Source organism: Triticum dicoccoides, chromosome 7B (genome assembly GCF_002162155.2).
Source record: "Triticum dicoccoides isolate Atlit2015 ecotype Zavitan chromosome 7B, WEW_v2.0, whole genome shotgun sequence".
NCBI classification, from domain to species: domain Eukaryota; kingdom Viridiplantae; phylum Streptophyta; class Magnoliopsida; order Poales; family Poaceae; genus Triticum; species Triticum dicoccoides.
This window is the reverse complement of record NC_041393.1, coordinates 426,490,983-426,504,791: the sequence shown is the minus strand read 5'-3', so window position 1 is coordinate 426,504,791 and position 13,809 is coordinate 426,490,983.

Here is a 13,809-nt window from a genome sequence, read left to right as displayed (position 1 = left end):
CTTCTCCGTCGCGACCCGGACGGCCAGCTTCGCCGCCCGCTGTCTCCTCCACGACCCGGATGGCCGGCTTCGCCGCCTGCCGGCTCCACCGTGCTCCAGCCGCGTCCGGCGTCTGCTCCCGCTGGCTTGCCGCTCCAGGCGGCGGCCAGCTTCGTGCGCCGGGTCCGCCTCCTCCCCGCACCCGTCCGGCTGCCCGGTCCGGCTGCTGGCTCGTCACCCCGGCCGACTGGGCTATCTCCCAACCACCCCCTGCGCTGGTCGGCCTTCGCGGGCGCCTCCCTGGGCTCGGCCATCGCCGCCCCTCCTGCGAGCGCGCCCGCGTCGCCTCGCGCCTGCCGGATGCTCCCAGTGGGCTCTTCTGCAGGCTGCACAAAGAAGAAAGGGAGGGGGAGTCTGACTGAAAAGTCAAAGGAGCCGGCTCTCCATCCCGTCCAAAGTGAAGGGCCGGCTGAAAAAAAAGGAGAGAAGGAAAAGGGTGCGGTGCTGACTGAGAGAGCGGATGGAAAAGAAAAAAAAGAGTAAAATGCACCGGTGGTACTTGAACTTGCGAAGGAAGCACGCTTTGGTCACCGTACTTCAAAATACGACCAATACGGTCACTCAATACGCGTACTAGTGATTATACGGTCACTGTTCACCGTACGCCACTCGTCGCTGCTCTATTTGACCACCTGTTGACTGTTCGGAGGCGACACCTGGCGGCTGCGGGGGTTTCTCCTGGGTTTTTTGCAATGAAACCCTTGGCTGGCTCTGTAATTCCTCCAAGTCCTTGTCCATTCGGCTTCGATCATAATGAGAGGGGAGGAGGTGAAAGGGGAGGAGGAGGAAGGGAGATCGTCGGCGGCACCGCACCGCACCACCACCACCACCGAAGTCACCGCACAAGGGCGAGAGCGGCCGCGCAGGCGCGGCGCATCTCATCGCTGGAGCCTGTTCGTCGCGGTGTCGCCTGTTCGTCGCCCCGATGGCGCTCCTCCGCCCAATTACAGTAAGCCCTCAATTCGCCCCGCCATGGTTACTTTGTTCTAAGCTAGCTGCTCGAAATTTAGAGGTGGGCATTGTGGATGGTGTGTTTGTTAGTCAGATATGCCCATCTCAATTTTGTAGATTTGCCTAGGGTTGTCGACCATGATTTGGGGGTTTCTGCCTATAGGGTTTTGGGTTTGGAGAAGGTGGTTGTTTGTAGGTAATTTGGTGCTGAAAGGTGCTATATTTTGCTCCATGTTGGAGATGTTGGTTGTATAGGTGAATTACAAACTGAAAGTCAGTAGCTTGCATGTATTTCTTGCAGTATATGTGGAACAGAAAATCTGAAACTCCGTTGTGCTCTGTTTTGCTCTGTTTTCATGTACGCAGACAAGCGCAGCAGGAAGTTTTCAGTTCAGTTTAACCATGGTGGTTATTTCCTTGGGCAAGGTAGCAATCGCTCATATGTCAATGGTCATCAACTGTGGTACGATGAAGTAGATGCAGATACTTGGTCTCCAATCATGGTTGAAAACCTAGTGGAAGAGATAGGATGGGAGATGGCAGGCAGGCTCAAGGTATACTACTGCATTCCCATTCTTTCAATCAATAGGAATGGTTTGAGAGAAATCAGAGGAGATAGTGACACAGATCAGATGCTCATATTTGTGTCAATTGGGCATTACTCCTTTAGTTTGTACCTTCACCATGAGGACAGTTTGAATGCTAACCTGTCAGAAGATGATGTGGTCAATTTCCCAATAAGGCAGCTACCTCAAGTGTTTAGTCCTTCCAAGAGTAAACCAAATGAGCCAGAAATTGCAGATATTGAAGTTGATCATGAAGACGTGAATGTGCAACACCCAATTCCTATACAGGTAGTGTATCCTCCAGAGCATGCAGAAGATGATGGTGTAAGCAACTATGTGTTTGCAAAAAGGTCAGCATCTTCTGTCATTGAAGATGTTAGTGTGGAGGAGCCAACTGTGATTCAGACAACAAGAAATGGTGATGATGATGTTGCTGAAGGGCAAGGTGAAGGTGTTAGAGGAAGATACTTCAAAAGGAAAAGCATACAATGTAACTCACCTGGAGCAGCAAGTTATGCAACGGAAACTAATGAGAGTGATTCAGATGACTCTGACTTTGATCCTGGAGCCATAGTGGACAGTGATTATGATATTAGTGATGGTGATGATGATCTGTATGCTGATAATGTGGATATGGATGAGCCTGAAGATTCAAAGTTGAAGAAGCAGAAGGAACAAAAAAAGTGCCTGTTAAAGGAAGTGAGAAAGAAACACATGAGCCAGTACCACATGATCCTGAAGATGAGATGTATGAATCAGAAGGAGATGACTTGTGGGCCCCTGACTCAGATGATGAGGAAATTTTCATGAAGTTCAAGGCATTTAGAGCTGAGGATCTACACTGCCCCAAATTTCATGTTGGGCAAGTGTTCCAGACTGTTGAACTACTCGGGAAAGCAATCAAGGAATACAGTTGCAAGAACAGAGTTGATGTGAAGCTCCCTGTAAATGAAAAGAAAAGGGTGAAGGCAACTTGTGATGAGGATTGTACTTGGTACCTTTGGGCCTCTTATGATAGCAGGACAAAGTGTTTCATGGTCAAGAAATATGTACATGAACACACATGTACCAAGAAGTGGAAGATCAAGGCTTTCACTACTCCTTTCTTAGCACACAAGTACCTTGAGAGCTTTAGAGCTGACCAAGATATGAATCTGAGGAACTTTTCAAGAATAGTTCAGAAGGAATGGCACATGACACCATCTAGGATCAAGTTGCAAAGAGCTAGAAGGATAGCAATGAAGATTATATATGGTGATGAGGATGCCCAATACAATTTGTTGTGGGACTACGGAAATGAACTTAGGAGAAGTAACCCAGGTAGCTCCTTTTTTGTCCAACTTGATGATCAAGCAAGGTTCTGCAAAGCATATATGTGCCTGGATGCATGCAAAAGAGGTTTTCTTCAGGGGTGTAGGCCAATGATATTCCTTGGTGGATGTCATATTAAGACTAGGTATAGAGGACAGCTGCTAACTGCTGTGGGAATTGACTCAAATGATTGTATTTTCCCTATTGCTGTTGCTGTGGTTGAAGTGGAGGACAAGCCCAACTAGTGTTGGTTCCTTGAAAGGCTTCAGAATGATCTAGGTATCATCAACACCACCCCATGGACTATTATGTCTAATAAACAAAAGGTAAATGATGTTGATCTTCATAACTTGCTGTAGATGACCTTCTTTCATTTAGTTCAGCACCATATGAAGTAGTTGTTACTCATTTTGCAGGGCCTAATAAATGCTGTAGATGAGCTGTTTCCAGAGTCAGAACATAGGTTCTGTGTGAGGCACATGTGGCAAAACTTCCAGCAACACTTCAAAGGTGATGTGCTAAAGAATCAACTTTGGAAGATAGCAAGAAGCAACACTACTGTCAAGTATGAGCAGTACATGATTGAGATGAAGGAAATTAACTTGGATGCCTACAAATGGTTGCATGAGCTTGAACCTAACACTTGGGTTAGAGCATTTCAAAGTGATCTACCCAAGTGTGACATCTTGCTCAACAACAATTGTGAAGTATTTAACAAGTAAGAAACAACTGATCTCATGTTCTCATATGCTAGCTGTTGCTCTATTCAAATATTTACTCATGTGTCATTTACATGGATAGGTACATATTAGATGCTAGGGAGCTACCAATATTATCAATGCTTGAAAGAATTAAACAACATTTGATGCAGAGGCACTACACCAAGCGGATAGAAGGAGATAAGATGAAAGGAGACATATGCCCTAAGATCAAGATAAAGGTTGATAAGCTAACTGAATGGGCAAATACCTGCTATGTTGATGGGGCTGGTGATGGAGTCTTTCAGGTTGGTGATAGAGGTACTGACTACATTGTTGACTGGCACAGTAGTTAATGTAGCTGCAAGAGGTGGCAGAAGGGTGGCACACCATGTGTACATGCTATAGCATGTGCTAGACATGAGAGAGTTGATCCCCTCCTACTGGTCAACAAATGCTATTCTGTTGAGATGTTCAAGAAAGCATACAAGAACATCATCTACCCCTGCAGAGATAAGACAGAATGGGAGAGGATGAATGGACCCCCAATTAAGCCACCATTGTACACCAAGCAGGTAGGCAGGCCATGCAAGAGCAGAAGAAAGGCCCCACATGAAGTTTCTTGCAGCAATGGTGGCAAAAAAATGTCAAGGCATGGTGTGATCATGCATTGCAACTATTGTGGAGAGCCAGACCACAACATCAAAGGCTGTAGGTACCTCAAGGCTGGTCTGCCCCCTCCAAATGTGCAAGCTCCACAACCAGAAGCAGAAGTTGCTCCAAATGCAGAAGCTAATAATGCAGAAGGTGCTCCAAATGTAGGAGATGATGAGCAAGTCATTACTCAGGTATGTCTTTCATCATTTGTACTGTAGGTTTTCTAGCAAAGTTGCTACTCATACAGATTACAAAGATATGATTCAAAATTACTTGCACATCAACAGGAGCACAACTCTCTAGAAAATCATGTCATAGAAGATCTTATGGTTGATCATATGGTTCAAAATGTAAGTTAATGTGCTTCTTTGATGTAATTGATGTTAGGTTCATAGATAAAACATGTTTGTCTAAACTTTCATATATACTTTTGCCATTCAGAGGCCTCTGCCAAGAGTGGTTGCATCAGGTCCTACACCAGAGTCAACTTTAATATGTGCTGCAAGGGCCATGGTGAATCAAAATATTGGAACTACTGCACAATCCAGCAACAATGGGAGCTCAAGCACAATCCAGCAAGGTGACCTGGCCAAAAAATTGCTTCTCCTCAAGAGGCAGAGAGACAAAGAACTGGAAGATAAGAAGGAAGCATTTCTTGCAGCAAGAAGGGAGGAACAGCAAAAGAAAGCAGAGGAGGCTGCCAGGAAGAGACATCAGCAAGAGGAGAAGAAAGCATTGGAAGCAGAGAGGAAGAGGCAGTCACAAGCTGAGAAGAGAGAGAAGAGAAAAGAAGAAGCTGCAATAGCAAAGAAGACTAAGGAAGAGACAAGGCAGATCATCATGGAGAAAGCTGTGGCTGCTGAGCATAAATCAAGGCATCAAGCTCAGAAGAAGGCTGAAAAGGAGGAAGCTGCAGCCAAGAAGAGAGCAGAGAAAGAAGCTGCAACAGCAAAAAAAAGAGCAGACAGGGTAGCTGCTGCTGAGGCTAGGAAGGAAGAATTGAGGCTAATAGGGATTGCTCTTGGCAAGAAGCCTGCAACAGAGCCTGATGATGATCTTGTGCTTCCCAGTAATACTAGAGGCACTTCAATGTTTGACATCTTCAGATGATGTACTTCTTAAATGAGTGTACTGAATTGTTGGTACTTGGCAGATCATCTTCATTTTGTAACTGAATGCTATATATGTTCTGAATTGTTGGTACTTAGCAGATCTTCATTTTGTAACTGAATGTTGGTTGTTGGCAAACCATAACTTTGATGTTGCTTCCTATCTTCATATGACAACTTTACTGCTTATGCATGTTACTGATTATGCATATGTTCATAGATGACAATATTAACTTCATATCTTCATAGGACAGCATCAACAGCTTCAAACATTAACTTCAAAATGCTGATTGCTCACTTGGCAAAAACCACATTAACTTGCATTTGCAGTAAAAGATAGTCACTTGGCAAATTAACTTCCATTTGCAGTACAAGATAGACAATTGCTTACATAGTGGCAAAAGCATCACTTAGAATGTTGCATAACTACATCAACTACATCAAGTTCAGACTTACAATGCAAGAGGATAACATAACAACTACCAGTTCATCTCCTAACAAACTAGGCAGCAGTGCATCAAGTCCATCACTTCTTCAGCATAGAAATGGCTAGCAGCACTGCAACTACAATGAGTGCTGCCACCAGTGCCTTCATCATCACCAACATTTGATTGCCTAACCCTATGAGTGCCTCTGCTTGCTGATTGCTCATTTGAGCCGCACCTCCACCTGCATATCTTCTTCCATCTTCAAAGCCTGGAAGATCAACTGCACCACCACCTGCATATCTTCGACTCCTTGCTCGCACTAGCTCTTCCCTCTTATCCTCTGCAGCTCCTAGTGCATCTACGGCTTCATTGCCAACGACAAAGTGATTATCCAGCAAGTACACAACGTACTCCAACTCCCAATGCCAGAAATGGTCCTGAAGATCAAAAGAAAAGAACAGATCACCATCACAACTATCACAAAAATCCACCAAAATGAGCAAATGCAAAAATCACTTACACTAACAGGACACCTGTAGAAGACCCAGCCCTCGTGCTTCTCCGTGTTCGACACATAAAACTTCACACAAGCAGGGCAAAAAGGGCATCTTATCAGCGGCACCACCACCGAACTGCCACCGAGCGATGACCTAACCGAGCTTGTCGACATGGCGGAGTGGTGAAGAGGGAGGCGGCGACGGCGGCAAGCTGCTGGAAGAGGGCGGCGGCAAGCAGCAGGGAAGAGGGGGCGGCGGCGGCAAGCAGCAGCGAAGAGGGCGGCGGCGGCGGCGGCAAGCAGCAGGGAAGAGGGGGGCGGCGGCGGCGGCAAGCAGCAGGGGCTGGAGTGGGGAATTAGGGATTCGGGCGGCAGGGGATGGAGTGGGGAACTAGATGAGGCGACGCGGGCTAATTTACAGGGTGCCAGATAAAAATTGGATCAGTCGGGCTAATTTGCATAAGAAACCCCCCGCAGCCGCCAGGTGTCGCCTCCGAACGGTCAACATGTGGTCAAATGGAGCGGCGACGAGTGGCGTACGGTGAACAGTGACCGTATAATCACTAGTACGTGTATTGAGTGACCGTATTGGTCGTATTTTGAAGTACGGTTACCAAAGCGTGCTTTCTTCGCAAGTTCAAGGACTGCCAGTGCATTTTACTCGAAAAAAGGGCCGGCTGCCCGTGATCCGGCTAAAAAGCCAAGGGCTGACTGCCTACGGTCGGCTAGCAAAAAAAGGAGATAGAAGCGGAGGCCGGCTGGAGAAAGAAAGCAAAAACAAAAAAGAGGCCGGGTGCCTACTAGCTGGCTAAAGAAAAAGCTGAGGCCGACTGGTGGCGTCTGGCTGCTCACATCCAGTCGGACAAAAAAAAGAGAAGCTAGCTGGACAAATATTGTCGGCTGTCGACCTGTCTGGACGGAAAGAAGAAGTATCCGTTCGGCTGTATGGGCGGACAAAGAAGACGAAGCAGTTGCCGGGAGATCCGGCCCGACTGCTCAGCAGTCGGCCCGAATCTCGGGGGCTACACCAAGCGGGTGCGCTGACGCGCCCCCGCGAGGAAAGAAGACAAAGTAGTTGCCGGAAGATCCGGCCCGACTGCTCAGCAGTCGGCTCGAATCTCAGGGGCTACACCCAGTGGGTGCGCTGGCGCGCCCCCACGGAAGATTGCAGACAAGAGAAGAGTTCTGTCCGGCTCTCAGCAGCCGGTAGAAGAGAAAAAGAAGAAAAGGGCGCTGCAAGTTACCTCGCCACCTAGCCGGTCGAGCCTGACCGGCCGGGACCCCCCCTTCGAGAACCCGGGGGCTCGAAGGCTACACCCAATGGGTGCGCCAACGCACTCCGCGAGCGCCGAGCCGCGTCAGCTGTCTTCGACGACCGCGACTACACGAAAATCAATGTGAGCTCCTCACCCGTATATTTTTGCACCGCGAAAGCACAGATAACCTCGAGCGATGCTCGGGGGCTATCTCCGCATTTTATTACAGTTGCACTACTGTTCACCCCGGCGCCAGCCAGAGTTGGCCCGGGGGCTGGCCGCTTGGCCTGAGACATTAGTTCCCGCAGACGGCTTAGTAGCATGCGCGGTACCAAAGGCCCACTCTCAGTCACAGACCTCGGAGCGGCTGTCCGACTAGCAAGAGTGAATGCTGGAGGCCACTCAAGCGAAAAACATCCGGAAAGAAAAACGCTTCGGGCGACCCGACCATTTCCTTTATGAGTATCTACTCGGTTAAATTCGCTCCCAGAGTCTGAGTATTGTACGCTCCACTCCGCGGCCCACTCTCAGCCACAGACCGCAGAGCGGCTGTCCGGCTAGCGAGAGCACAAGCCAAAGAGCGGAGGGGACATGAAAAAGATAGAAGGGGGCTCGGACGAAACCGAGTCGGCACCCTCCGCATAAAATTTGCAATGCTAAAAGCAAACATTTGATATACCTGCATGGACTAACTTTGTCTTTTTTCATGATCATTTCCATGAACACTCGCCAAAAAACCTCCGCCAACTTTGCCAAGTTGCCCGGAGGCTTGGGGGCTACTGTCGGAGTAATTGACCACGGGTACCCCGAAGACGGCAAGACAATATTTCAAGACATTGGGGCTAGCAAAGCCCCTCAGTCCGACTGCCCGGCCGTTCCTGCCGGCTCCCTGTCCGACTACTCTGCCCGGCCGGATGCCGTCTGCCGACTGCGCCCACCAGCCGGCTGCCGACTGCAGCTCGACCAGACACCGACAAGACATCGACGAGACGGCCATACCGCGACGTCGTCTATAGTGTACCTGTCCCCTTGGCACTATTCTATAAAGTGCACAGGGGACAAGCATGACATGCACCATGCCCCATACATGGCTTGGCTTGTAAGCTACCCAAGGTAGCTTACAACCAACGCCATGTCCCATGCCCACTCCACACTATATAAGCTAGCTAGCAAGCCTCCATCTATCCGGGGAGACACATGCTGACACGCATGCATACATGCCCAGGCACACCGATTCGGCCAAGAGCAATGGTCACCATACCACATACATGCATATACGAAACCAGATGCCTGTGGCACTGTTTCCAGATACAGCTCCAGGAGCACTTTGTACTGCCCGATGTACACCCCAGATAGATACACTCAGACATGTAGCAGTAGGAGTGTTATCTCTCTGGAGAGCTCCGAAGCTAGGTAAACCACCGCGTGCTACTCGCATACCCGCTCCCGGTCCTATCAGCAGTAGTCTTACCCTCACACTAAGCCCTTGTGGCATATGTCGTCTTGCAACACCCCCCGTGAGAATACCACGACAAAAATCCCGCTCCCTGCCCCACCACACTGTCGTGGTTGCGCCACTGTCGGTGTCAAAACTGGCGGATCTCGGGTAGGGGGTCCCGATCTGTGTGACAAGGCTGATGGTAATAGGAAGCAAGGGACACAGATGTTTACCCAGGTTCGGGCCCTCTCGATGGAGGTAAAACCCTACTTCCTGCTTGATTAATATTGATGATATGGGTAGTACAAGAGTAGATCTACTTGAAGGAAATATGCCCTAGAGGCAATAATAAAGTTATTATTTATTTCCTTATTTCATGATAAATGTTTATCATTCATGCTAGAATTGTATTAACCGGAAACATGATACATGTGTGAATGCATAGACAAACAATATGTCACTAGTATGCCTCTACTAGACTAGCTTGTTAATCAAAGATGGTTATGTTTCCTAACCATGAACAAAGAGTTGTTATTTGATTAACAAGGTCACATCATTGGTTGAATGATCTGATTGACATGACCCATTCCATTAGCTTAGCACACGATCGTATAGTATGTTGCTACTGCTTTTATCCATGACATATACATGTTCCTGTAACTATGAGATTATGCAACTCCCGTTTACCGGAGGAACACTTTGGGTGCTACCAAACGTCACAATGTAACTGGGTGATTATAAAGGAGTACTACAGGTGTCTCCAAAGGCAGATGTTGGGTTGGCGTATTTCGAGATTAGGTTTTGTCACTCCGATTGTCGGAGAGGTATCTCTGGGCCCTCTTGGTAATACACATCACTAAAGCCTTGCAAGCATTACAACTAATGAGTTAGCTGTGAGATGATGTATTACGGAACGAGTAAAGAGACTTGCCGGTAACAAGATTGAACTAGGTATTGGATACCGACGATCGAATCTCGGGCAAGTAACATACCGATGACAAAGGGAACACTGTATGTTGTTATGCGGTCTGACCGATAAAGATATTTGTAGAATATGTAGGAACCAATATGGGCATCCAGGTCCCGCTATTGGTTATTGACCGGAGACGTGTCTCGGTCATGTCTACATTGTTCTCGAACCCTAGGGTCCGCACGCTTAAGGTTTCGATGACGGTTATATTATGAGTTTATGTATTTTGATGTACCGAAGAAGTTCGGAGTCCCGGATGTGATCACAGACATGACGAGGAGTCTCGAAATGGTCGAGACATAAAGATTGATATATTGGAAGCCTATATTTGGAGATTCGGAAAGGTTCCGGGTGAAATCGGTATTTTACCGGAAAACCGGGGGGTTACCGGAACCCTCCCGGAGGCTATTGGGCCTTAGTGGGCCTCGAGGGAGAAGAGGAGGGGCCGGCCAGGGCAGGCCACGCGCCCCCTCCCCCCTAGTCCGAATAGGACAAGGAGGGGGGGCGGCGCCCCCCTTCCTTCTTCCCCCTCCCCCAATCCTACTCCAACTAGGAAAGGGGGCGGAGTCCTACTCCCGGTGGGAGTAGGACTCCTCCAGGCGCGCCTCCTCTAGGCCGGCCGCACCCCCCCCCCTTGCTCCTTTATATACGGGGGCAGGGGGGCACCCTAGAACACACAAGTTTGATCTACGGATCGTTCCTTAGCCGTGTGCGGTGCCCCCCTCCACCATATTCCACCTCGGTCATATCGTCGCGAAGCTTAGGCGAAGCTCTGCGCCGGTAGAACATCAAGATCGTCACCACGCCGTCGTGCTGACGGAACTCTCCCTCGACACTCGGCTGGATCGGAGTACGAGGGACGTCATCGAGCTGTACGTGTGTCAAGAACTCGGGGGCGCCGGAGTAACGGCGCCGGGATCGGTCGGATCGCGAGGAGAACGTACGACTACTTCCTCTACGTTGTGATCGCTTCCGCTTCGGTCTACGAGGGTACGTAGACAACACTCTCCCCTCTCGTTGCTATGCATCACCATGATCTTGCGTGTGCGTAGGAAATTTTTTGAAATTACTACGTTCCCCAACAGTGGCATCCGAGCCTAGGTTTTTATGGTTTGATGTTTTGCACGAGTAGAACACAAGTGAGTTGTGGGCGATACAAGTCATACTACCTACCAGCATGTCATACTTTGGTTCAGCGGTATTGTGAGATGAAGCGGCCCGGACCGACATTACGCATACGCTTACGCGAGACTGGTTTCACCGCTACAAGCACTCGTTGCTTAAAGGTGACTGGTGGGTGTCTGTCTCTCTCACTTTAGTTGAACCGAGTGTGGCTACGCCCGGTCCTTGAGAAGGTTAAAACGGAGTCTATTTGACGAAGTATTGTTGTGGTTTTGATGCGTAGGTGAGATTGGTTCTTGCTTAAGCCCGTAGCAGCCACGTAAAATTTGCAACAACAAAGTAGAGGACGTCTAACTTGTTTTGGCAGGGCATGTTGTGATATGATATGGTCAAGACGTGATGCTATATTTTATTGTATGAGATGATCATGTTTTGTAACCGAAGTTATCGGCAACTGGCAGGAGCCATATGGTTGCCGCTTTATTGTATGAAATGCAATCGCCCTGTAATGCTTTACTTTATCACTAAGCGGTAGCGATAGTCGTAGAAGCATAAGATTGGCGAGACGACAACGATGCTACGATGGAGATCAAGGTGTCGCGCCGGTGACGATGGTGATCCTGGTGGTGCTGCAGAGATGGAGATCACGAAGCACAAGATGATGATGACCATATCATATCACTTATATTGATTTGCATGTGATGTTTATCTTTTATGCATCTTATCTTGCTTTGATTGACGGTAGCATTATAAGATGATCTCTCACTAAACTATCAAGAAGTGCACCGTTGCCAAAGTTCGTCGTGCCCAGACACCACGTGATGATCGGGTGTGATAAGCTCTACGTCCATCTACAACGGGTGCAAGCCAGTTTTGCACACGCAGAATACTCAGGTTATACTTGACGAGCCTAGCATATGCAGATATGGCCTCGGAACACGGAGACCGAAAGGTCGAGCGTGAATCATATAGTAGATATGATCAACATAAGATGTTCACCATTGAAAACTACTCCGTTTCACGTGATGATCGGTTATGGTTTAGTTGATTTGGATCACGTGATCACTTAGATGACTAGAGAGATGTCTGTCTAAGTGGGAGTTCTTAAGTAATATGATTAATTGAACTTAAATTTATCATGAACTTAGTACCTGATAGTATCTTGCTTGTTTATGTTTGATTGTAGATAGATGGCTCGTGCTGTTGTTCCGTTGAATTTTAATGCGTTCCTTGAGAAAGCAAAGTTGAAAGATGATGGTAGCAATTACGCGGACTGGGTCTGTAACCTGAGGATTATCCTCATTGCTGCACAGAAGAGTTACGTCCTGGATGCACCGCTAGGTGCCAGGCCTGCTGCAGGAGCAACACCAGATGTTGTGAACGTCTGGCAGAGCAAAGCTGATGACTACTCTATAGTTCAGTGTGCCATGCTTTACGGCTTAGAACCGGGACTTCAACGACGTTTTGAACGTCATGGAGCATATGAGATGTTCCAGGAGTGGAAGTTAATATTCCAACAGAATGCCCGGATTGAGAGATATGAAGTCTCCAATAAGTTCTATAGCTGCAAGATGGAGGAGAATAGTTCTGTCAGTGAGCACATACTCAGAATGTCTGGGTACTACAATCACTTGACACAATTGGGAGTTAATCTTCCGGATGATTGTGTCATTGACAGAATTCTTCAATCACTGCCACCAAGCTACAAAGGCTTCGTGATGAACTATAATATGCAAGGGTTAGTAAAGACTATACCTGAGCTCTTCGCAATGCTAAAGGCTGCGGAGGTAGAAATCAAGAAGGAGCATCAAGTGTTGATGGTCAATAAGACCACTAGTTTCAAGAAGAAAGGCAAAGGGAAGAAGAAGGGGAACTTCAAGAAGAACAGCAAGCAAGTTGCTGCTCAGGAGAAGAAACCCAAGTCTGGACCCAAACCTGAAACTGAGTGCTTCTACTGCAAGCAGACTGGTCACTGGAAGCGGAACTGCCCCAAGTATTTGGCGGATAAGAAGGATGGCAAGGTGAACAAAGGTATATGTGATATACATGTTATTGATGTGTACCTTACTAGAGCTCGCAGTAGCACCTGGGTATTTGATACTGGTTCTGTTGTTAATATTTGCAACTCGAAACAGGGACTACGGATTAAGCGAACACTCGCAAAGGACGAGGTGACGATGCGCGTGGGAAATGGTTCCAAAGTCGATGTGATCGCGGTCGGCACGCTACCTCTACATCTACCTTCGGGATTAGTTTTAGACCTAAATAATTGTTATTTGGTGCCTGCGTTGAGCATGAACATTATATCTGGATCTTGTTTGATGCGAGACGGTTATTCATTTAAATCAGAGAATAATGGTTGTTCTATTTATATGAGTAATATCTTTTATGGTCACACACCCTTGAAGAGTGGTCTATTTTTGATGAATCTCGATAGTAGTGATACACATATTCATAATGTAGAAGCCAAAAGATGCAGAGTTGATAATGATAGTGCAACTTATTTGTGGCACTGCCGTTTAGGTCATATCGGTGTAAAGCGCATGAAGAAACTCCATGCTGATGGACTTTTGGAGTCACTTGATTATGAATCACTTGGCACTTGCGAACCGTGCCTCATGGGCAAGATGACTAGAACCCCGTTCTCCGGTACTATGGAGAGAGCAACAGATTTGTTGGAAATCATACATACAGATGTATGTGGTCCGATGAATGTTGAGGCTCGTGGCGGATATCGTTATTTTCTCACCTTCACAGATGACTTAAGC